Genomic DNA, 25953 nt, shown 5'->3' with positions numbered 1-25953 from the left:
TTTAACCTAAAAACACATAAATCCTCTATGGCAAGCTGTTTTAGCCTAAAATATACTAAGCATTACTTATCGTAATAGCATTTTTACTAGTAACAATTCAATCAGAGAGCTCTAAGTGTTCTGGGCTGGCCCTTTTGCCCGAAGGCTGCCCGGTTTGCTTCTCCAAGCCAACATTTAAAGTTTGTCATCGAACTTTAGCTTCTAGTTATTATTCTTCTTCTTCCTATATAAAATTTCTGACTGCTACTCCTCCTAGAGCTTTAACTCTACAAACTCCAAACTCAGCCCAGATCTTCAGACTGGTCAGACTCGATATGCTATATCTTTTCTAACTGATCGGACTTACGGTTTTCCTAAAATTCCCGATTAAACCTGGGAAAAAAATCTCATTGACTTACATTGATGGAATGTTCAACTCCAACTGTCAAAATTCAAATTTAAACTGCCAGAATCCTTTGAGACTCAATCAAGCTTCCCTTCTATGTACTATATTTCTAATCCATTCAAACTCATTCAAACTCATCTATCTTTCTAAGTCATGCAAACAATATGCTAATCATGCTAAAATCATGTTAGTGACTTGCTAGTCATCCTAAAATCATGCTAGTAACTTGCTAGTCATGCTAGAATCATGCTAGTGACTTGCTAGTCATGCTAAAATCATGCTAGAGACTTGCTAGTCATACTAGAATCATGCTAGTGACTTGCTAGTCTTGCTAAAATCATGCTAGTGACTTGCTAGTCATGCTAAAATCATGTTAGTGACATGCTAGCGACTTGCTAGTCATGTTAAAATCATGCTAGTGACTTGCTAGTCATGTTAAAATCATGCTAGTGACATGCTAGTCATGCTAAAATCATGCTAGTAACTTGCTAGTCATGCTAGAATCATGCTAGTGACTTGCTAGTCATGCTAGGATCATGCTTGTAACTTGCTAGTCATGCTAAAATCATGCTAACGACTTGCTAGTCATGCTGAAATCTTGCTAGCGACTTGCTAGTCATGCTAAAATCATGCTAGCGACTTGCTAGTCATGCTAAAATCTTGCTAGCGACTTGCTAGTCATGCTAAAATCATGCTAGCGACTTGCTAATCATGTTAAAATCATGCTAGCGACTTGCTAGTAATGCTAAAATCATGCTAGCAACTAGCTAATCATGCCAGCAACATGCTAGAAACATGCTAGTAACCACCCTGGGTACCCTAGTAACCGCATAGCAACACCTTAGCAACCACCCTAGGTACCTTAGCAACCGCATAGCAACACCTTAGCAACTACCCCAGGTACCCTAGCAACCGCATAGCAACACCTTAGCAACCACCCTGGGTACCCTAGCAACCACATAGCAACACCTTAGCAACCACCCCGGTACCTTAGCAACCGCATAGCAACACCTTAGCAACCACCCTAGGTACCTTAGCAACCACATAGCAACACCTTAGCAACCACCCCAGTTACCATGGAAACTGCATAGCAACACCTTAGCAACCACCATGGGTACCCTAGCAACCGCATAGCAACACCTCAGCAACCACCATGGGTACCCTAGCAACCGCATAGCAACACCCTAGCAACAACCCCGGGTACATTAGCAACCGCATAGCAACACCCTAGCAACCACCCTGGGTACCTTAGCAACTGGTTAGTCATTCTAGCAAACATGCTAGTCATGCTAGATACATGTTAGAAGCATACTAGCGACTTGCTTTTAAACTTTCAAAACTTTATACTTTTAAACTTTTTAAACTTCTTTAAACTTTTTAAACTTTTAAAACTTCTTTAAACTTTTTAAACTTTAAACTTCTTTAAACTTCTTTAAACTTTTTAAACTACTTTAAACCTTTTTTTTTACTTCTTTAAACTTTATTAAACTTTTCAAACTTTTTTTATCTATCTATCTATCTATCTATCTATCTATCTATCTATCTATCTATCTATCTATCTATCTATCTATCTATCTATCTATCTATCTATCTATCTATCTATCTGTTCAATCTTCAAGCTTTAAAACTGCTGAAAACTTCAAACTATTTCAGACTGAAAGTCAAACTTTTAAAACTTTTACAAACTTTAAAAATTATTTTAAACTATCTGGTCAGACTTTCTCAAGCAAACTTCAAAGTTTGTCTTGACGAACTTTTTTATCTAGTTATTTTTATTATTCTTCTTCTTCCTATATAAAATTTCTGACTGCTACTCCTCCTAGAGCTTTAACTCCAAACTCAGCCCAGATCTTCAGACTGGTCAGACTCGATATGCTATATCTTTTCTAACTGATCGGACTTACGGTTTTCCTAAAAATCCCGATTAAACCTGGGAAAAAAATCTCATTGACTTACATTGATGGAATGTTCAACTCCAACTGTCAAAATTCAAATTTAAACTGCCAGAATCCTTTGAGACTCAATCAAGCTTCCCTTCTATGTACTATATTTCTAATCCATTCAAACTCATTCAAACTCATCTATCTTTCTAAGTCATGCTAACAATATGCTAATCATGCTAAAATCATGTTAGTGACTTGCTAGTCATCCTAAAATCATGCTAGCAACTTGCTAGTCATGCTAGAATCATGCTAGTGACTTGCTAGTCATCCTAAAATCATGCTAGCGACTTGCTAGTCATGCTAAAATCATGCTAGCGACTTGCTAGTCATGCTAAAATCATGTTAGTAACTTGCTAGTCGTGCTAGGATCATGCTAGTAACTTGCTAGTCATGCTAGTATCATCCTAAATTCATGCTAACGACTTGCTAGTCATGCTAAAATCATGCTAGCGACTTGCTATATATGTTAAAATCATGCTAGTGACTTGCTAGTCATGCTAGTAATCATGCTAGTGACTTCCTAGTCATGCTAAAATCATGCTAGTGACATGCTAGTCATGCTAGTAATCATGTTAGTGACATGCTAGTCATGCTAAAATCATGCTAGTGACTTGCTAGTCATGCTAGAATCGTGCTAGTGACTTGCTAGTCATGCTAAAATCATGCTAGCGACTTGCTAGTCATGCTAGAATCATGCTAGTGACTTGCTAGTCATGCTAAAATGATGCTAACGACTTGCTAATCATGCTAAAATCATGCTAGCGTCTTTGCTATTCATGCTAAAATCATGCTAGCGACTTGCTAGTCATGCTAAAATCATGCTAGCGACTTGCTAGTCATGCTAAAATCGTGCTAGCGACTTGCTAGTCATTCTAAAACCATGCTAGCAACATGCTAGAAACATGCTAGTAAACACCCTGGGTACCCTAGTAACCACATAGCAACACCCTAGCAACCACCACAGGCACCATAGCAACCGCATAGCAACACCGTAGCAACCACCCTAGGCATCATAGCAACCGCATAGCAACACCCCAGCAACCACCACAGGCACCATAGCAACTGCATAGCAACACCTTAGCAACCACCCTGGGTACCTTAGCAACCGCATAGCAACACCCTAGCAACAACCACAGGCACCATAGCAACCGCATAGCAACACCTTAGCAACCACTCCAGGCACCATAGCAACCGCATAGCAACACCCTAGCAACCACCACAGGCACCATAGCAACCGCATAGCAATACCTTAGCAACCACCCCAGGCACCATAGCAACCGCATAGCAACACATAGCAACCACCCCAGGCACCATAGCAACCGCATAGCAACACCTTAGCAACCACCCTGGGTACCTTAGCAACCACATAGCAACACCCTAGCAACCACCCCGGGTACCTTAGCAACCGCATAGCAACACCCTAGCAACCACCTCGGGTACCTTAGCAACCGCATAGCAACACCCTAGCAACCACCCAGGGTACCTTAGCAACCACATAGCAACACCTTAGCAACCACCCCGGGTACCTTAGCAACCGCATAGCAACACCCTAGCAACCACCTTGGGTACCTTAGCAACCGAATAGCAACACCTTAGCAACCGCCCCAGGAACCCTAGCAACCGCGTAGCAACGCCTTAGCAACCACCCAGAGTACCCTACCAACTATCTATCTGTTCAATCTTCAAGCTTTAAAACTGCTGAAAACTTCAAACTATTTCAGACTGAAAACAGTCAAACTTTTAAAACTTTTACAAACTTTAAAAACTATTTTAAACTATCTGGTCAGACTTTCTCAAGCCAACTTCAAAGTTTGTCTTGACGAACTTTTTTATCTAGTTATTATGTTGGCTTGGAGAAGCCAACATATTGTTATGCTATTTAAACTTATTATGTTGGCTTGGAGAAGCCAACATATTGTAATGCTATTTAAACTTATTATTATTATTATTATGTTGGCTTGGAGAAGCCAACATATTGTTATGCTATTTAAACTTATTATGTTGGCTTGGAGAAGCCAACATATTGTTATGCTATTTAAACTTATTATTATTATTATTATTATTATTATTAAAATTCTTCTGAGACTAAAATTCTATACGCTACTCCTCCTAGAGCTTTAAGGCTACAAGCCCCAAACTCGGCGGAGCCCTGGGCCCTGGTCACCAAAGTGTTGCTATATCTTTTTGGAATGATCAGACTTACAGTTGATTTAATATTAATTTTTTTACATGAAAAATTTCTATGGGATTTCAATGGGCTGAGAAAAAATGCGCCATCTAAAGGCGCAATACCTCTCCACTGAAGAGGCGGGATTCAAACCTCTTACTTACAGTCACTCTGAAATCGGTGGAAATACAAATAAATACCGCCTTAAAAATTCAAATATTAAAGCGATTTAACTCTAAATACCCATTAGAACATATCAACAGCTAAATTCAGTGGTTTGTGAGTAGTTCTTGTAAGAGAAAAGCTCGCACCCTTCAGCGCTTATACAAGCCGTCAGCACTAGGCTTCTCTCTCTCGACATGTGCTCACAAACAACATAAATTGCACGAATTAGAACGCCTTTAAAGTAAATATATTTCAGCGATTTGTTTGTAAATACCCATTAGAACACATCAACAAATCATGCCTTTTGAGATCTGTTTTATTTCAAAGTTAAAGCACTGTCTTCAGCAAATGTGTTATACAGACGAGCTTTCACGGATCGGAGCTAACCTGACTGAGAATTATACATGACTGCACGTCTTTTAAAAGCATTTAAATAAAAACACTCCAGCGATCCAACACAATCAATATACAAGAATATTTTAAAGAACTACATTAGCTGCAAATGAGCTGTTCAATAGGTTTCACTAGATGTTACCGAGCTGAGACTTACTTTCACTTTGATTTCGGTGGAAAATGCATATAAATAACGCCTTTAAAATTACAATATTCCAGCCATTTAATAGTAAATACCCATTAGAAACACATCAAGACCTGAATTCAGCTGTTTGAGCGAATTTATTGAAACCCCTAAGCATTTCCTTCACCGCGCACAGATTGCTTTCAACGAGTTTACATGGATACGAACGACAAAATTTGCACAAATTTGACCGCCTTTAAAATTACAATAATGCAGCGATTTAATTCAGTCCACCCATTAGAAAATATCAACAGCTAAATGCAGTTGTTTGTGACTATTTTTTTTTTTCATACAGAAAGCGCTGCATTCAGCCGTGTGTTCTACATAAGCTCCGAGATGTCCGACTGAGAATTATACATGACTGCACGTCTTTTAAAGGCATTTAAATAAAAACACTCCAGCGATTCAACACAATAAATATAGAAGAATATTTTAAAGACCTGCATTGGGTGCAAATGACGTTTTTCATAGGCTTAACTAACATGAGATGCACGGCTGCATTTATGTGTCTGTTAACAAAGACATCATTTGCACGTCTTTTAAAGGTATTTTAATACAAACACTCCGGCGATTCAACACAATAATAGTTCAGTCATATAATAAAAAGTTTAAATGCTTGCTTATTTCTGCTTTTCGGCTCAACCGCACGGCAACGAAACGCGGCTTTGAAGCAGGCATCACTTATTCCAGTATGGCAAGCCGTTTTAACCTAAAATACACATATTAATCCAATATGGTGTTCTGGGCTGGCCCTTTTGCCCGAAGCCTGCCCGGTTTGCTTCTCCAAGCCAACATTTAAAGTTTGTCATCGAACTTTAGCTTCTAGTTATTATTATTATTATTATTATTAAAATTCTTCTGAGACTAAAATTCTATACGCTACTCCTCCTAGAGCTTTAAGGCTACAAGCCCCAAACTTGGCAGAGACCTGGGCCCTTGTCCCGAAAGTGTTGCTATATCTATTTGGACTGATCAGATTTACAGTTGATTTATTATTAATTTTTTTTACATTAAAAATTCCTAAAATTTCGCCCTCTAATGGAGCAATACCTCTCCACTGAATGGAACTCTCCACTGAATGGAAATATGTCCCATAGATTTGAATGGGCTGAGAAAAAAAGCGCCCTCTAAAGGAGTAATTCCTCTCTACTCAACAGGAGATCGCTGAGCTCTGACCAACTTCCACTTTGACTTCGATGGAAAATGCAAATAAATAACGCCTTTAAAATTAAAATATTCCAGCGATTTAATTGTAAATACCCATTAGAACACATCAAGACCTGAATTCAGCTATTTGAGCTAATTTATTCAAAACTCTAAGCATTCCTTCACCGTGTACAGCTTCAGCACGTACTCTCTCTGTATATCTGCTCACAAACGACCTAATTTGCACGAATTAGAACGCCTTTAAAATTAAAATATTACAGCGATTTAACTCTAAATACCCATTACAACACATCAACAGCTAAATCAGTTTGTGATCTGTTTTATTTCAAAGTTGAAGTGTCTTCAGCAAATGTGTTACACAGACGAGCTTCACGGCTCGGAGCTAACTTACCCGACTGAGAATTATACATGACTGAACGTCTTTTAAAAGCATTTAAATAAAAACACTCCAGCGATTGTACACTATAAATATAGAAGAATATTTTAAAGAGCTACATTGGGTGTAAATGAGCTATTTCAAACGTTTTACTAACGAACATGAGATGTATGGCTGCATTATCAGTCTGTCAACAAATACATCATTTGCACGTCTTTTAAAGGCATTTAAATAAAAACACTCCAGCGATTGCACACAATAAATATAGAAGAATATTTTAAAGAGCCGCATTGAATGCAAGTGACCTGTTTCAAAGGTTTTTAACGAACATGAGATGTAAGGCTGCATTATCAGTCTGTCAACAAAGAATTCATTTGCACGTCTTTTAAAGGTAATCAAATAAAAACATTCCAGCGATTGCACACAATAAATATAGAAGAATATTTTAAAGAGCTGCATTGAGTGCAAATGAGCTGTTTGCACTGCTCAGTTCTTCGTCTGCATCATCAAAGACATCATTTGCATGTCTTTTAAAGGTATTTAAATACAAAAACTGCCGCGATTTAACACAATAATAGTATAGTAATATATTACAAAGGTTAAATGCTTGCTTATTTCTGCTTTTCGGCTCAACCGCACAGCAACGCGACGCGGCTTTGAAGCAGGCGCTCATCACATATTCTAGTATGGCAAGCCGTTTTAACCTAAAATCCACACACGATCCACTATGGCAAGCTGTTTTAGCCTAAAATATACTAAGCATTTCTAGTCGTACTGCCATTTTTACTAGCAACAATTCAATTACAGAGCTCTAAGTGTTCTGGGCTGGCCCTTTTGCCCGAAGGCTGCCCAATTTGGCTCTCCAAGCCAACATTTAAAGTTTGTCATCGAACTTTAGCTTCTAGTTATTATTAAAATTCTTCTGAGACTAAAATTCTATACGCTACTCCTCCTAGAGCTTTAAGGCTACAAGCCCCAAACTTGGCAGAGACCTGGGCCCTTGTCCCGAAAGTGTTGCTATATCTATTTGGACTGATCAGATTTACAGTTGATTTATTATTAATTTTTTTACATTAAAAATTCCTAAAATTTCGCCCTCTAATGGAGCAATACCTCTCCACTGAATGGAACTCTCCACTGAATGGAAATATGTCCCATAGATTTGAATGGGCTGAGAAAAAAAGCGCCCTCTAAAGGAGTAATTCCTCTCTACTCAACAGGAGATCGCTGAGCTCTGACCAACTTCCACTTTGACTTCGATGGAAAATGCAAATAAATAACGCCTTTAAAATTAAAATATTCCAGCGATTTAATTGTAAATACCCATTAGAACACATCAAGACCTGAATTCAGCTATTTGAGCTAATTTATTCAAAACTCTAAGCATTCCTTCACCGTGTACAGCTTCAGCACGTACTCTCTCTGTATATCTGCTCACAAACGACCTAATTTGCACGAATTAGAACGCCTTTAAAATTAAAATATTACAGCGATTTAACTCTAAATACCCATTACAACACATCAACAGCTAAATCAGTTTGTGATCTGTTTTATTTCAAAGTTGAAGTACTGTCTTCAGCAAATGTGTTACACAGACGAGCTTCACGGCTCGGAGCTAACTTACCCGACTGAGAATTATACATGACTGAACGTCTTTTAAAAGCATTTAAATAAAAACACTCCAGCGATTGTACACTATAAATATAGAAGAATATTTTAAAGAGCTACATTGGGTGTAAATGAGCTATTTCAAACGTTTTACTAACAAACATGAGATGTATGGCTGCATTATCAGTGTCAACAAATACATCATTTGCACGTCTTTTAAAGGCATTTAAATAAAAACACTCCAGCGATTGCACACAATAAATATAGAAGAATATTTTAAAGAGCCGCATTGAATGCAAATGACCTGTTTCAAAGGTTTTTAAGGAACATGAGATGTAAGGCTGCATTATCAGTCTGTCAACAAAGAATTCATTTGCACATCTTTTAAAGGTAATCAAATAAAAACATTCCAGCGATTGCACACAATAAATATAGAAGAATATTTTAAAGAGCTGCATTGAGTGCAAATGAGCTGTTTGCACTGCTCAGTTCTTCGTCTGCATCATCAAAGACATCATTTGCACGTCTTTTAAAGGTATTTAAATACAAAAACTGCAGCGATTTAACACAATAATAGTATAGTAATATATTACAAAGGTTAAATGCTTGCTTATTTCTGCTTTTCGGCTCAACCGCACGGCAACGCGACGCGGCTTTGAAGCAGGCGCTCATCACATATTCTAGTATGGCAAGCCGTTTTAACCTAAAATCCATACACGATCCTCTATGGCAAGCAGTTTTAGCCTAAAATATACTAAGCATTTCTAGTCGTACTGCCATTTTTACTAGCAACAATTCAATTACAGAGCTCTAAGTGTTCTGGGCTGGCCCTTTTGCCCGAAGGCTGCCCAATTTGGCTCTCCAAGCCAACATTTAAAGTTTGTCATCGAACTTTAGCTTCTAGTTATTATTCAACCTTCTTCTGAGACTAATTTTCTATACGCTACTCCTCCTAGGGCTTTAAGGCTACAAGCCCCAAACTCGGCGGAGCCCTGGGCCATGGTCACGAAAGTGTTGCTATATCTTTTTGGAATGATCAGACTTACAGTTGATTTAATATTAATTTTTTTACATGAAAATTTTCTATAGGATTTCAATGGGCTGAGAAAAAATGCGCCATCTAGAGGCGCAATACCTCTCCACTGAAGAGGCGGGACTCAAACCTCTTACTTACAGTCACTCTGAAATCGGTGGAAATACAAATAAATACCGCCTTTAAAATTTAAATATTACAGCGATTTAATTGTAAATACCCATTAGAACACATCAACAGCTACATTCAGCTGTGAGCTGTTTTGTGTAAAAGTTAAACCGCTGTCTTTAGAGAGTGTGTTACAGATGAGCTTCACATCTCCGTCTGAGAATTATACATGACTGAACGTCTTTTAAAAGCATTTAAATAAAAACACTCCAGCGATTGTACACAATAAATATAGAATAATATTTTAAAGAACTACATTAGCTGCAAATGAGCTGTTCAATAGGTTTCACTAACGAACATGTTACCGAGCTGTGGCTTACTTTCACTTTGACTTCGGTGGAAAATGCATATAAATAACGCCTTTAAAATTACAATATTCCAGCCATTTAATTGTAAATACCCATTAGAACACATCAAGACCTGAATTCAGCTGTTTGAGCGAATTTATTCAAAACCCTAAGCATTTCCTTCACCGCATACAGGTTGCCTTCAACGAGTATACATGGAGACGAACGACATAATTTGCACGAATTTGACCGCCTTTAAAATTACAATATTGCAGCGATTTAATTCAGTCCACCCATTAGAAAATATGAACAGCTAAATGCAGTTGTTTGTGAGTATTTTGTTTTCATACAGAGAGCGCTGTGTTCAGCAGTGTGTTAGACATGAGCTCCGAGATGTCCGACTGACAATTATACATGACTGCACGTCTTTTAAAGGCATTTAAATACAAACACTCCAGCGATTTCACACAATAAATATAGAATAATATTTTAAAGAGCTGCATTGGGTGTACATGAGCTATTTCAAACGTTTCACTAACAAACATCAGATGTATGGCTGCATTATCAGTCTGTCAACAAATACATCATTTGCACGTCTTTTAAAGGCATTTAAATAAAAACACTCCAGCGATTGCACACAATAAATATAGAAGAATATTTTAAAGACCTACATTGGGTGCACATGACGTTTTTCATAGGCTTAACTAACATGAGATGCACGGCTGCATTTATGTGTCTGTTAACAAAGACATCATTTGCACGTCTTTTAAAGGTATTTTAATACAAACACACCAGCGATTAAACACAATAATAGTACAGTCATATAATAAAAAGGTTAAATGCTTGCTTATTTCTGCTTTTCGCCTCAACCGCACAGCAACGCGTCGTGGCTTTGAAGCAGGCGCTGCACGAATCTTGTATGGCAAGCCGTTTTAACCTAAAATACATTAATCCACTATGGCAAGCTGTTTTAGCCTAAAATATACTAAGCATTACTTATCATAATCGCATTTTTACTAGCAACAATTCAATTACAGAGCTCTAAGTGTTCTGGGCTGGCCCTTTTGCCCGAAGGCTGCCCGGTTTGCTTCTCCAAGCCAACATTTAAAGTTTGTCATCGAACTTTAGCTTCTAGTTATTATTAAAATTCTTCTGAGACTAAAATTCTATACGCTACTCCTCCTAGAGCTTTAAGGCTACAAGCCCCAAACTCAGCAGAGCCCTGGGCCCTGACCACGAGATTGTTGCTATATCTTTTTAGACTGATCAGACTTACAGTTGATTTATTATTAATTTTTTTATATTAAAAATTCCTAAAATTTCGCCCTCTAATGGAGCAATACCTCTCCACTGAATGGAAATATGTCCCATAGAATTGAATGGGCTGAGAAAAAGGCGCCCTCTAAAGGAGTAAATCCTCTCTACTCAACAGGAGATCGCTGAGCTCTGACCTACTTTCACTTTGACTTAGGTGGAAAATGCAAATAAATAACGCCTTTAAAATTAAAATATTCCAGCGATTTAATTGTAAATACCCATTAGAACACACCAAGACCTGAATTCAGCTATTTGAGCTAATTTATTCAAAACTCTAAGCATTTCCTTCACCGTGTACAGCTTCAGCACGTACTCTCTCTGTATATCTGCTCACAAACGACCTAATTTGCTCGAATTAGAACGCCTTTAAAATTAAAATATTACAGCGATTTAACTCTAAATACCCATTACAACACATCAACAGCTAAATCAGTTTGTGATCTGTTTTATTTCAAAGTTGAAGCAGTGTCTTCAGCAAATGTATTACACAGACGAGCTTCACGGCTCGGAGCTAACTTACCCGACTGAGAATTATACATGACTGCACGTCTTTTAAAAGCATTTAAATAAAAACACTCCAGCGATTGCACACAATAAATATAGAAGAATATTTTAAAGAGCTACATTGGGTGTAAATTAGCTATTTCAAACGTTTTACTAACGAACATGAGATGTACGGCTGCATTATCAGTCTGTCAACAAATACATAATTTGCACGTCTTTTAAAGGCATTTAAATAAAAACACTCCAGCGATTGCACACAATAAATATAGAAGAATATTTTAAAGAGCCGCATTGAATGCAAATGACCTGTTTCAAAGGTTTTTAATAAAGAACATGAGATGCACGGCTGCATCCGTCTGTGTCAACAAAGAATTCATTTGCACGTCTTTTAAAGGTAATCAAATAAAAACATTCCAGCGATTGCACACAATAAATATAGAAGAATATTTTAAAGAGCTACATTGGGTGTAAATGAGCTATTTCAAACGTTTTACTAACGAACATGAGATGTACGGCTGCATCCCTCTGTCAACAAAGAATTCATTTGCACGTCTTTTAAAGGTAATCAAATAAAAACATTCCAGCGATTGCACACAATAAATATAGAAGAATATTTTAAAGAGCTGCATTGAGTGTAAATGAGCTATTTCAAACGTTTCACTAACGAACATGAGATGCACGGCTGCATTTATGTGTCTGTTAACAAAGACATCATTTGCACGACTTTTAAAGGTATTTTAATACAAACACTCCAGCGATTCAACACAATAATAGTACAGTCATATAATAAAAAGGTTAAATGCTTGCTTATTTCTGCTTTTCGCCTCAACCGCACAGCAACGCGTCGTGGCTTTGAAGCAAGCGCTGCACGAATCTTGTATGGCAAGCCGTTTTAACCTAAAATACACATATTAATCCACTATGGCAAGCTGTATTAGCCTAAAATATACTAAGCATTACTTATCGTAATAGCATTTTTACTAGCAACAATTCAATTACAGAGCTCTAAGTGTTCTGGGCTGGCCCTTTTGCCCCAAGGCTGCCCAATTTGGCTCTCCAAGCCAACATTTAAAGTTTGTCATCGAACTTTAGCTTCTAGTTATGTTGGCTTGGAGAGCCAACATACTGTTATGCTATTTAAACTTATTATTATTATTATATGTTATTATTCTTATGACCTAAGAAAATTTCTGACAGCTACTCCTCCGAGGCCTTTGAAGCCACAAGGCCCAAACTTGGCAGAGACCTGGGCCCTTGTCCCGAAAGAGTTGCTATATCTATTTGGACTGATCAGATGTACAGTTGATTTATTATTAATTTTTGAAAATGACATATTTCCCAATGAATTACATGGGCTGAGAAAAAATGCGCCCTCTAGCAGTAATACCTCTCGACTGAAGAGGCGGGACTCAAACCTCTTACTTACAGTCACTCTGAAATCGGTGGAAATACAAATAAATATCACCTTAAAAACTTAATTATTACAGCGATTTAACTCTAAATACCCATTACAACACATCAACAGCTAAATCAGTTTGTGATCTGTTTTATTTCAAAGTTGAAGCACTGTCTTCAGCAAATGTGTTACACAGACGAGCTTCACGGTTCGGAGCTAACTTACCCGACTAAGAATTATACATGACTGAACGTCTTTTAAAAGCATTTAAATAAAAACACTCCAGCGATTGTACACAATAAATATAGAAGAATATTTTAAAGAGCCGCATTGAATGCAAATGACCTGTTTCAAAGGTTTTTAATAACGAACATGAGATGTACGGCTGCATATCCGTCTGTGTCAACAAATGATTCATTTGCACGTCTTTTAAAGGTAATCAAATAAAAAAAATCCAGCGATTGCACACAATAAATATAGAAGAATATTTTAAAGAGCTGCATTGAGTGCAAATGAGCTGTTTCATAGATTTAACTAACTAACATTGGATGCACTGCTCAGTTCTTCGTCTGCATCATCAAAGACATCATGTGCACGTCTTTTAAAGGTATTTAATTACAAACACTCCAGCGATTAAACACAATAAATATAGAATATTTTAAAGAGCTACATTGGGTGTAAATGAGCTATTTCAAACGTTTCTCTAACGAACATCAGATGTATGGCTTTATTATCAGTCTGTCAACAAATACATCATTTGCACGTCTTTTAAATGCATTTAAATAAAAACACTCCAGCGATTGCACACAATAAATATAGAAGAATATTTTAAAGACCTACATTGGGTGCAAATGACGTTTTTCATAGGCTTAACTAACTAACATGAGATGCACGGCTGCATTTATGTGTCTGTTAACAAAGACATCAAATTTGCACGTCTTTTAAAGGTATTTTAATACAAACACTCCAGCGATTCAACACAATAACAGTACAATCATATAATAAAAAGGTTAAATGCTTGCTTATTTCTGCTTTTCACCTCAACCGCACAGTAACGCGTTGTGGCTTTGAAGCAGGCGCTGCACGAATCTTAAGATATGGCAAGCCGTTTTAACCTAAAATCCACACACAATCCTCTATGGCAAGCTGTTTTAGCCAAAAATATACTAAGCATTTCTTGTCGTACTGCCATTTTTGCTAGCAACAATTCCATTAGAGAGTTCTAAGTGTTCTGGGCTGGCCCTTTTGCCCCAAGGCTGCCCGGTTTGGCTCTCCAAGCCAACATTTAAAGTTTGTCATCGAACTTTAGCTTCTAGTTATGTTGGCTTGGAGAGCCAACATACTGTTATGCTATTTAAACTTATTATTATTATTATATTTTATTATTCTTATGACCTAAGAAAATTTCTGACAGCTACTCCTCCGAGGCCTTTGAAGCCACAAGGCCCAAACTTGGCAGAGACCTGGGCCCTTGTCCCGAAAGAGTTGCTATATCTATTTGGACTGATCAGATGTACAGTTGATTTATTATTAATTTTTGAATATGACAAATTTCCCAATGAATTACATGGGGTGAGAAAAAATGCGCCCTCTAACAGTAATACCTCTCGACTGAAGAGGCGGGACTCAAAACTCTTACTTACAGTCACTCTGAAATCGGTGGAAATACAAATAAATATCGCCTTAAAAATTTAATTATTACAGCGATTTAACTCTAAATACCCATTAGAACATATCAACAGCAAAATTCAGTGGTTTGTGAGCAGTTCTTGTAAAAGAAAAGCTCGCACCCTTCAGCGCTTATACAAGCCGTCAGCACGAACTCTCTCTGTATGTGCTCATAAACAACATAAAGTGCACGAATTAGAACGCCTTTAAAATAAATATATTTCAGCTATTTATTTGTAAATACCCATTAGAACACATCAACAAATCAGCCTTTTGTGATCTGTTTTATTTCAAAGTTAAAGCACTGTCTTCAGCAAATGTGTGTTATACAGACGAGCTTTCACGGCTCGGAGCTAACTTACCCGACTGAGAATTATGACTGCACGCCTTTTAAAAGCATTTAAATAAAAACATTCCAGCGATCCAACACAATAAATATACAAGAATATTTTAAAGAACTACATTAGCTGCAAATGAGCTTTTCAATACGTTTCACTAACGAACATGTTACCGAGCTGTGACTTACTTTCACTTTGAACTCGGTGGAAAATGCATATAAATAATGCCTTTAAAATTACAATATTCCAGCCATTTTATTGTAAATACCCATTAGAACACATCAAGACCTGAATTCAGCTGTTTGAGCGAATTTATTGAAAACCCTAAGCATTTCCTTCACCGCGTACAGATTGCTTTCAACGAGTATACATGGAGACGAACGACATAATTTGCACGAATTAGAACGCCTTTAAAATTACAATATTGCAGCGATTTAATTCAGTCCACCCATTAGAAAATATCAACAGCTAAATGCAGTTGTTTGTGAGCATTTTGTTTTCATAAAGAGAGCGCTGTGTTGAGCAGTGTGTTAGACATGAGCTCCGAGATGTCCGTCTGAGAATTATACATGACTGCACGTCTTTTAAAGGCATTTAAATAAAAACACTCCAGCGATCCAACACAATAAATATAGAAGAATATTTTAAAGACCTGCATTGGGTGCAAATGACGTTTTTCATAGGCTTAACTAACTAACATGAGATGCACGGCTGCATTTATGTGTCTGTTAACAAAGACATCATTTGCACGTCTTTTAAAGGTATTTTAATACAAACACTCCAGCGATTAAACACAATAATAGTACAGTCATATAATAAAAAGGTTAAATGATTGCTTATTTCTGCTTTTCGCCTCAACCGCACAGCAACGCGTGGTGGCTTTGAAGCAGGCGCTGCACGAATCTTAAGATATGGCAAGCCGTTTTAACCTAAAATACACATATTAATCAACTATGGCAAGCTGTTGTAGCCTAAAATATACTAAGCATTACTTATCGTAACAGCATTTTTACAGATCTGGCCATTTAAAATGCGCGCGGGAAGTAAAGTGGTCTCGCGTGACGCCGGTGTATTCCAAAGGAACACGGAAAATACAATGACATAGGAAAGACATGATCAGTAGGGGGCAGTCATGTAACGCACTGGACTGGAGCAGGCTGAAAACATTGCTGCAAACTAAAAGGTACGGTAACCTGGAGGGGACATCTTCGGTTCACTTATGTTTGTCGTGGCCACACAAATGAATTCGTAGGAACGTCATATTACTTTTTGTCATTGCCACGAGATATTAATTCCTGGGAATGTCATATTATGTCGTGGCCACAAGATTATTTTGTCGAGGTAACGACATCCTAATGTTTAATGCATAAACAAACCTGCGTAACCATAACCCAGGATTATCAGAGATAGGTTTGTTAATATTTTTTATTTTGAGTTAAGAAATGATTATATTAATTGTTATAGAAATTAATGCAATATTAAGTTATATATTAACAATAGGCAATGCTGTATATGCGAATGTCTGTGCGTGATGTAGACAGCATTCAAAAGTTTATCAAGAATAAATATTAGATATAAGTACTTCAAATTAAATAGCCCTGCAAGAAACATTTTATGCATCCTAAAGTCTTATCCATTAATTGATCCTCTTTTTTCTGTAATAAATTTATTATTCGTTTATATTCAGTATGTCCCCCTTAATTTCGATCTCTTAACATTCCGAATCTAAATGACAAATGCTGGCATGCAATTAAAGATTTGATTATGCTATATGGCTGGGATTTTAAATATATATATATATATATATATATATATATATATATATATATTCATTTTTAGTCTAATTATAACCTTTATAGTGTTTCATTGTCGAGTGAATCATTCACGTTCCATTTGTAAATCGTATGGTCACACACGGGCATTAATACAATCATAAAGTCAAAACTTTATTGGCATAATTGTCGTTCACAATATTTGCTAAATATATGCCAAATAGCATATACAGAAAGTTATTTAGGTTAAGCGATTCAAAGTAGATAGCTCTAAATCACTTATTATTTATTATAATTATAGGTTATTATTATTTCAATACCTGGTTAGGGCTATTTATTTTTAACGCCTGACAATTATGCCAATAACGTTTTGACTTTTTGATTGTATTTATCCCCGTGTGTGACGATACATGAGTATGTTTTCATTTACAAATGAAACGTGATGATTCATTTCTCAGTAAAACAGTTTAGTATTTATATAGTCTAGTCTATAGACGAAACAAAATAAAATATGTTCAATTCAACCTTTAAACTACATTCCAGTAAAAATCAGTCATATCATATGTCAAGCATTTACAGAATCATTTACATGAACGTTAAAGAGAGCCAAATTAAGGGGTGGAAACGCACGGAAATAAAAATATATACAAAAATAACAGGCTAATAAAAATAATATTAGTAATAGTAATACTAATGATAATGATAATAATATTAATACAAATACGAAAAAAGACTATTAGTTAATAGAAGGAATGTAGGCCTATTTTACTGTGTGACGATAAATTATTTCCAAATGAAACTACGTGAATGATTCACTCTTCAATTATTTGTCTATTAATTAGACTAAATAAAATACAATATATGTTAAATTTAAGCTTTAAACTGCATTCCAGTAAAAAACCCAGTCATAGAACCTTTACAGTATCATTTACATTCAGAATGTTATGTAACGAGATCAAAATGAAGGAAAAAATAACGAATATAAACGAATAATACAAATATAATGGGAAAAAAAGAAGGTCAGTCAATGGACAAGATTGTGGGATGCATGAAATGTTTCTTGCAGGGCTATTTAATTTGAAGTAGGCCAACATGTAATACATGTAAACACTTGTGAAAGCTGTCTACATTGCGCACAGACAGCATTAGCATATACAGCATCGCCTATATAATTATTTAATATTGTATTAATTTCTATAACTATTAATATAATAATTTCTTAACTCAAAATAAAATATCTCAAATAATTCTGGGTTACTAATGTCACGCAGGTTTGTTATATTAAACTCGTGGCCACGAGAAATGCATGTTGAGCAAAAATACATTTCACGAAAATAATATAAAATTACAAAACAAAGAAAACAAATGGAATGAGGGATAAGCTTTAAAGTTCACGTAAAAGCCAAATATTAAGCGGCATCCTTCATGTTTTCTTTATTCAGCAAATACTTTACAGTTTTGAATTATGTTCAGCTTCTGTTTTTATGACCATAAATGACAGTGTTTTTTTTTTTTTTTTTTTTTTTTTTTTTTTTAGAAAAACGTCCGAACACCGGTCTCAAAAGTAGAAGCGAAAGTCTTGTTTCCACCAGCGCGGCATTTTTTTATTCACCGTAATTGATGGATGTCTAAAACAAAAACAAGGAGAATCCTAAAACATATAAATATACATTTCTTAAAATAATAACATCTTAACTTCGTACACAACAATACGGCAACGACTTTACAACAGGACACATTATTTTATTTTAAAGCAGCTTGTACACCAATGGATTTCAGATGTCGGGATATTTCAGACCGCATCTCCACAGCTTAATCACTTTAGTATTAAACATACGGGTCAGGAGGCGGGTCGGGTACAATATTTTATTTTTTTATTCGGCGGTCCGAGTTGCGGGCGGTTTAGTTGAAAACGTCGATCGGGTTCGGGTTGTTTATCCACTGACCCGCGCATCACTGGTGTCAGGGCCGTGGACACTAATGTTTTGAAAAAAGTGGAGCGAGTGAGGAAAGCTTTCCCCTTCTCCCTGGCATGCATTTGAATGCTGAATTCGAAATGCAACTGAATGCAGTCGGAATCCGCCCCCAGCACCCCCAAGTCTCCAAATGTTGATTACAACAAGGCAACAGACAGCATTCAACACCCCACCCCACCCCCACTCTGCCATTCATAAACATTTCGCTCTTTATACTGCATGCCGCTTAACTCTGATGCCTCATTAACGGCTACTTTTCAGAAAACTGAAAAAAAAAAAACACTTCCCTTTGGTTTCCCAGAACAGACTTAAGCCTAGTTCCAGGCTTAACGAACTTCTTCGAAATAGAAGAACTACTTTTCCACTTTAAAAAAAAGAAAAAGAAAAAAGGTGGGGAAAAATTGCATAACTCACTGGAGCACTTTTGATACTTAACAACTGTATTCGTTGTCAGTCATATAAGCTTTATTGTTTTGAAAAGTGAACCTTCTGTTTATTTGTCTAAATTATTTTCTATATTAGGATATAATACTAGGCTATAGTATTTACATGGACATTAGGCCAAATCTACATGGGTTTCTTCCCTTTCACTTCAATTAGTTTTTAAGAAAAAAAAAACTGCATGGGCAGAGCGCCATCTTAATGTACAGCATCAAAAATGTAAGAACAAATCTAAAGACAATAATAATAATAATAATAATAATAATAATAATAATAAAATTAATTATTAACACTCCTAAAAGTACAGTATAGTGCTCAGATACACTTAAGTTAGGTGACCTAACCCTAGTTGATACTTTATTTCAACTGTTCAATTATTTCATTAATTTACAAATAAACAAATGCCTTTCCGATGTGATATAAGTGAAAAGGGAGACGATTTCGAAAATGATTTCACCAAAAGGCGGACGCGAACTCGGGTCTCCCGTGTCATAAACGATATGTTACTCGTATTATCACTTGCGCCACTGAAAATGTTGCATAATAGCCGTCTTTTGTAATATTTGTAAATATGGCCTATTTGCATTGTGTAAAAACATTAAATAAAAGGCACCCGACTACAGAAAATGGCATATACTAAAGTATTTTTTTTTTCTGTTTTTACATTTTTACATTTATTTTGCTTCCGACGCCCATGCTTGATGATGAAGTTTAGTCTATAGGATATAACAAAGTGCTTTTCCAGTCCCGATTCGACGAGGTTTTATTCCGCATCCACCCGCTCCCGCTATATTAACTATATTATTTGCCCGCTGCCTGCTTAGAATAAATTTCTAAGCACCAAAATCGCAAAAACAAATCAAAATAATAATAATAATAATAATAAATTAATTAATTTTTAACTCTAAAAAAACTGTAGTTTATATTTATCCTCTCCATTTCTATTTCTCTCTACTCAAATTAATTGTCAGTGTATCTAAAATTGTGTATCTTAGAAAAAGAAAAAGACGAACTACCTCTTAAACAGGCATATCTTAATTTGATGTTGCTTTAAAACGCTGAAATATATAATGTATTTTATTCTGAAGGTGAAAGTTGTCGAGTTATTCAACTGCCCGCGGCGCCGTCAGGATCACTTTTTTATTGTGGATACAGCTTACAATAATCCTTCAAGAGTACGGGATTGCGCAAAACTATGCTATTTTACATATTTCTGTTATTTGTGTACAATCACAATGAAAAAAACAGATGTGTATGCTATTTGTAAAAAAAAAAAAAAATGGAAACGAGATGCTAGTTTAAGGGCGCATCACAGAAATTGCCTACAATTCTGCATATAGGCTTGCTACTTATTAATTTAATTTTATTTCTTTTTTTTAAATTATTATTCATTAAGAAAATTATATTTCGCATATGGGCATTTTTATTTATTTTACATACAGCTTTTTTGGGGTTTTCTCTGTGCATAAGCTCTGCGCGTGACGTTCTGATGTTTCTGCTGCTTTTTGCTTGTGTACAATTAACCCCTCAAAACGAATTTAGCTGTTATTAATATGACACAGCCACGTTTCAATTTAAATTTAAATGTAATTTAACACAATCTGGTCGTTAATAGGCTAATAACTAAACGCGTCGGTTGTCGTTTGAAAAAAAAAATTAACATTTCTATTTTCAATGCAGTCTAATAAAAGTTCATCAGGAAAAAAAGAAAAGAAAATAATAATAAAACTGCTCCTGCTTATGAATAAATTTTTGCTTGATGATGAAGTATCTAAATAGTCTATACTCTATATAACAAAGTGCTTTTCCAGTCCCGCTTCCACAAGGTTTTATTCCGCATCCACCAGCTCCGCGCTATATTAACTTTATTATTCGCCCGCGGCCCGCTTAGAATACATTTCTAAGCACCAAAATCGCAAAAATATTGTAGTTTATATTTATCCTTCCCATTTCTATTTGTCTCTACTCAAATTAATTGTTAGTGTATCTAAAATTGTGTATCTTAGAAAAAGAAAAAGACGAACTACCTCTTAAACATGCATATCTTAATTTGATGTTGCTTTAAAACGCTGAAATATATAATGTATTTTATTCTGAAGGTGAAAGTTGTCGAGTTATTTAACTGCCTGCGGCGCCGTCAGGATCACTTGATTTTTTTCCCTTAATAAAGTGGATACAGCTTACAATACTCGTTCAAGAGTACGGCATTGCTCAAAACTATGCTATTTTACATATTTCTGTTATTTGTGTACAATCACAATAAAAAAAAACAACAACAGATGTGTAGGCTATTTGTAAAAAAAAAAAAAAAAAAAAAAAAAATGGAAACAAGATGCTGGTTTAAGGGCGCATCACAGAAATTGCCTAAAATTCTGCATACAGGCTTGCTACTTATTAATTTGTTAAATTATTATTCATTCAGAAAAGAAAAACATATATTTCTTATATGGGCCTATTTTATTTATTATTATATATAGGTTTATTGGGTTTTTCTCTGTGCATAAGCTCTGCGCGTGAGGTTCTGATGCTGCTTCTTGCTTGTGTATAATTAATCCCTGAAAACGAATTTAGCGGTTTACGTCAGTTGTCGGTTGGAAAAATAAAATAAATGAAATTAACATTTCTATTTCCGATGCAGTCTAATAAATGTTCGTCAGGAAAACAAAGAAAGAAAACAAAATAACAATACAACTGCACCTGCTTATGAATAGGCTATCTTTTTGCTATTGGTTGGAACCATAATTTCAGGAAAGAGGAATCATTGAACTATTGTACTGGTATATATGACCAACGCCCCCTAGAGCTGGCCATGGTGTTTGGCTACAGAATGTTGTTCCTTGCGCCACCTGGTGGATATTATATAAAGCGCAACAACGTTGTAAAAAAATAAAAAAAAGCAGCTGCGGTAGGACGCGTGCCCACGCGTGCCGAATTGCAGGCTGCCGCGTGAAAATAGACGCATTTTTAATGGCCAGATCTGTACTAGCAACAATTGAATTACAGAGCTCTAAGTGTTCTGGGCTGGCCCTTTTGCCCGAAGGCTGCCCAGTTTGGCTCTCCAAGCCAACATTTAAAGTTTGTCATCGAACTTTAGCTTCTAGTTATTATTCTTCTTCTGAGACAAAAAATTTCTGACTGCTACTCCTCCTAGAGCTTTAACTCTACAAACTCCAAACTCAGCCCAGATCTTCATACTGGTCTAACTCGAGTTGCTATATCTTTTCTAACTAATCGGACTTACGGTTTTCCTAAAAATCCCGATTAAAACTGGGAATAAAATCTCATTGACTTACATTGACGGAATGTTCAAACTCCAACTGTCAAAATTCAAATTTAAACTGCCAGAATCCTTTGAGACTCAAATCAGGCTTCCCTTCTATCTACTATTTCTAATCCAATCAAACTCATTTAAACTCATCTATCTATCTATCTATCTATCTATCTATCTATCTATCTATCTATCTATCTATCTATCTATCTATCTATCTATCTATCTATCTATCTATTAATCTATCTATCTATCTATCTATCTATCTATCTATCTATCTATCTATCTATCTATCTATCTATCTATCTATCTATCTATCCATCTATTAATCTGTCTATCTATTAATCTATCTATAAATCTATCTATCTATTAATCTGTCTATCTATCAATCTGTCTATCTATAAATCTATCTATCTATAAATCTATCCATCTATAAATCTGTCTATCTATTAATCTGTCTATCTATTAATCTATCTATTAATCTATCTATCTATAAATCTATCTATCTATAAATCTATCCATCTATTAATCTATCTATCTTTCTATCTCTCCATCTTAATCATGCTAACAATATGCTAATCATGCTAAAATCATGCTAGTGACTTGCTAGTCATGCTAAATTCATGTTAGCGACTTGCTAGTCATGCTAAATTCATGTTAGCGACTTGCTAGTCATGCTAAAATCATGCTAGCGACTTGCTAAAATCTTGCTAGCGACTTGCTAGTCATGCTAAAATCATGCTAGCAACTTGCTAATCATGCTTAATTCGTGCTAGCGTCTTGCTAGTCATGCTAAAATCATGCTAGTGACTTGCTAGTCATGCTAAAATCATGGTAGTGACTTGCTAATCATGTTAAAATCATGCTAGCGACTTGCTAGTCTTGCTAAAATCATGTTAGCGACTTGCTAGTAATGCTAAAATCATGCTAGTGACTTGCTAGTAATGATAAAATCCTGCTAGCGACTTTGCTAGTCATGCTAAAATCATGCTAGTGACTTTGCTAATCATGCTAAAATCATGCTAGCGACTTGCTTTTCATGCTAAAATCATGATAGCGACATGCTAAAATCATGCTAGCGACTTTCTAGTAATGCTAAAATCATGCTAGTGACTTGCTAATCATGCTAAAATCATGCTAGCGACTTGCTTGTCATGCTAAAATCATGCTAGCGATTTGTTAAAATCATGCTAGTGACTTGCTAGTCATGCTAAAATCATGCTAGCGACTTGCTAATCATGTTAAAATCATGCTAGCGACTTGCTTGTCATGCTAAAATCATGCTACCGACTTGCTAATCATGTTAAAATCATGCTAGCGATTTGCTTGTCATGCTAAAATCATGCTACCGACTTGCTAATCATGCTAAAATCATGCTAGCGACTTGCTAGTCATGCTAAAATCATGCTAGTGACTTGCTAGTCATGCTAGGATCATGCTAGTAACTTGTTAGTCATGCTAGTATCATCCTAAAATCATGCTAGCGATTTGCTTGTCATGCTAAAATCATGCTACCGACTTGCTAATCATGCTAAAATCATGCTAGCAACTTGCTAGTCATGCTAAAATCATGCTAGCGACTTGCTAGTCATGCTAAAATCATGCTAGCGACTTGCTAGTCATGCTAAAATCATGCTAGTGACTTGCTAGTCGTGCTAGGATCATGCTAGTAACTTGTTAGTCATGCTTGTCTATCTATAAATCTATCCATCTATTAATCTGTCTATCTATAAATCTATCTATTAATCTATCTATCTATTAATCTGTCTATCTATAAATCTATATCTATTAATCTATCTATTAATCTGTCTATCTATAAATCTATATCTATTAATCTATCTATCTATAAATCTGTCTATCTATAAATCTATATCTATTAATCTATCTATCTATAAATCTGTCTATAAATCTATCTGTCTATAAATCTATATATCTATTAATCTATCTATAAATCTGTCTATAAATCTATCTGTCTATAAATCTATCTATCTATAAATCTATCTATAAATCTGTCTATAAATCTATCTATCTATAAATCTGTCTATTAATCTGTCTATAAATCTATCTGTCTATAAATCTATCTATCTATAAATCTGTCTATCCGTTTAAGCTTTAAAACTACTTTAAACTTAAAACTATTTCAGACTGAAAACCTTCAAACTTAAATCTTTTCAAACTTTTTCTATCTTTAAACTTTAAAAACTAATCAAACTGCTTAAAGCTTTCAAAACTTCTTTAAACTTTAAGGCAAAGCTTTCTCAAGCCAACTTAAAGTTTGTCTCGACGAACTTTTTTATCTAGTTATTAAGTTGGCTTGGGAAAGCCAACTTACTGATATTCTATTTAAACTTATTATTAAGTTGGCTTGAGAGAGCCAACTTATTGATATTCTATTTAAACTTATTATTATTATTATTATTAAGTTGGCTTGAGAGAGCCAACTTATTGATATTCTATTTAAACTTATTATTATTCTTCTTCCTATCCTAAATTTCTGACTGTATCTCCTCCTAGAGCTTTAACTCTTCAAACTCCAAACTCAGCCCAGATCTTCAGACTGGTCAGACTCGAGTTGCTATATCTTTTCTAACTAATCAGACTTACGGTTTTCCTAAAAATCCCGATTAAAACTGGGATAAAATCTCATTGACTTACATTGACGGAATGTTCAAATGAGCCAAGACTTTTCAAACTCCAACTGTCAAAATTCAAATTTAAACTCCCAGAATCCTTTGAGACTCAATCAAGCTTCCCTTCTATAAACTATATTTCTAATCCATTCAAACTCATTCAAGCTCATCTATCTTTCTATCTAAGGCTGTGTCCAAATTCAGGGTCTGCATCCTCCTTAGGATCCTTCCTACCAGGTTGAAGGAGGAGGGGTCCTCCGAAGACCGCAAAACCTGGAAGTAGGTGTCACTGAATTTGGACAGCCTACACTTCTTTCAGTTCCCTCCCTTCCCCCGTTGCTCATATCCTGTCACCTAGCAACCGTGACAGCGCTAAGCAAGAAGTAAGGTTATCTGTACTGCACAAAACAAAATAACTACTCTTTCATCCCTAAAAGCGTTAAAAACAGCTTCAATCACTAACAAGAAATTAGCTGTGTGTAAGGGGATATTCACACAGGCAGTAAGAAAGAAGCTAGTTTATGAAAGTGATGTTTTTTAACATATATACATACAAATGTAAAAAAAAATATAAGCTTAACGCTAAAACCAAACGCCTAACTAGACAACCGCTGTAAAAAAATATTTTTTGAAACGCCAGTTTTTTTAAAACTTCCATCATTACTACCACTTGCTTCGTCCGCCATTATTTGAAAATTCTGGAAGCGCTCTGCCGAAAGGAATTGTGGGATAGGTAGGACGGGAAAGGATCCACCAGACCCATCCTT

Source organism: Garra rufa, chromosome 22 (genome assembly GCF_049309525.1).
Source record: "Garra rufa chromosome 22, GarRuf1.0, whole genome shotgun sequence".
NCBI lineage: Eukaryota > Metazoa > Chordata > Actinopteri > Cypriniformes > Cyprinidae > Garra > Garra rufa.
The sequence above is the reverse complement of the archived record's forward strand: the minus strand, read 5'-3'. Positions refer to the sequence as shown.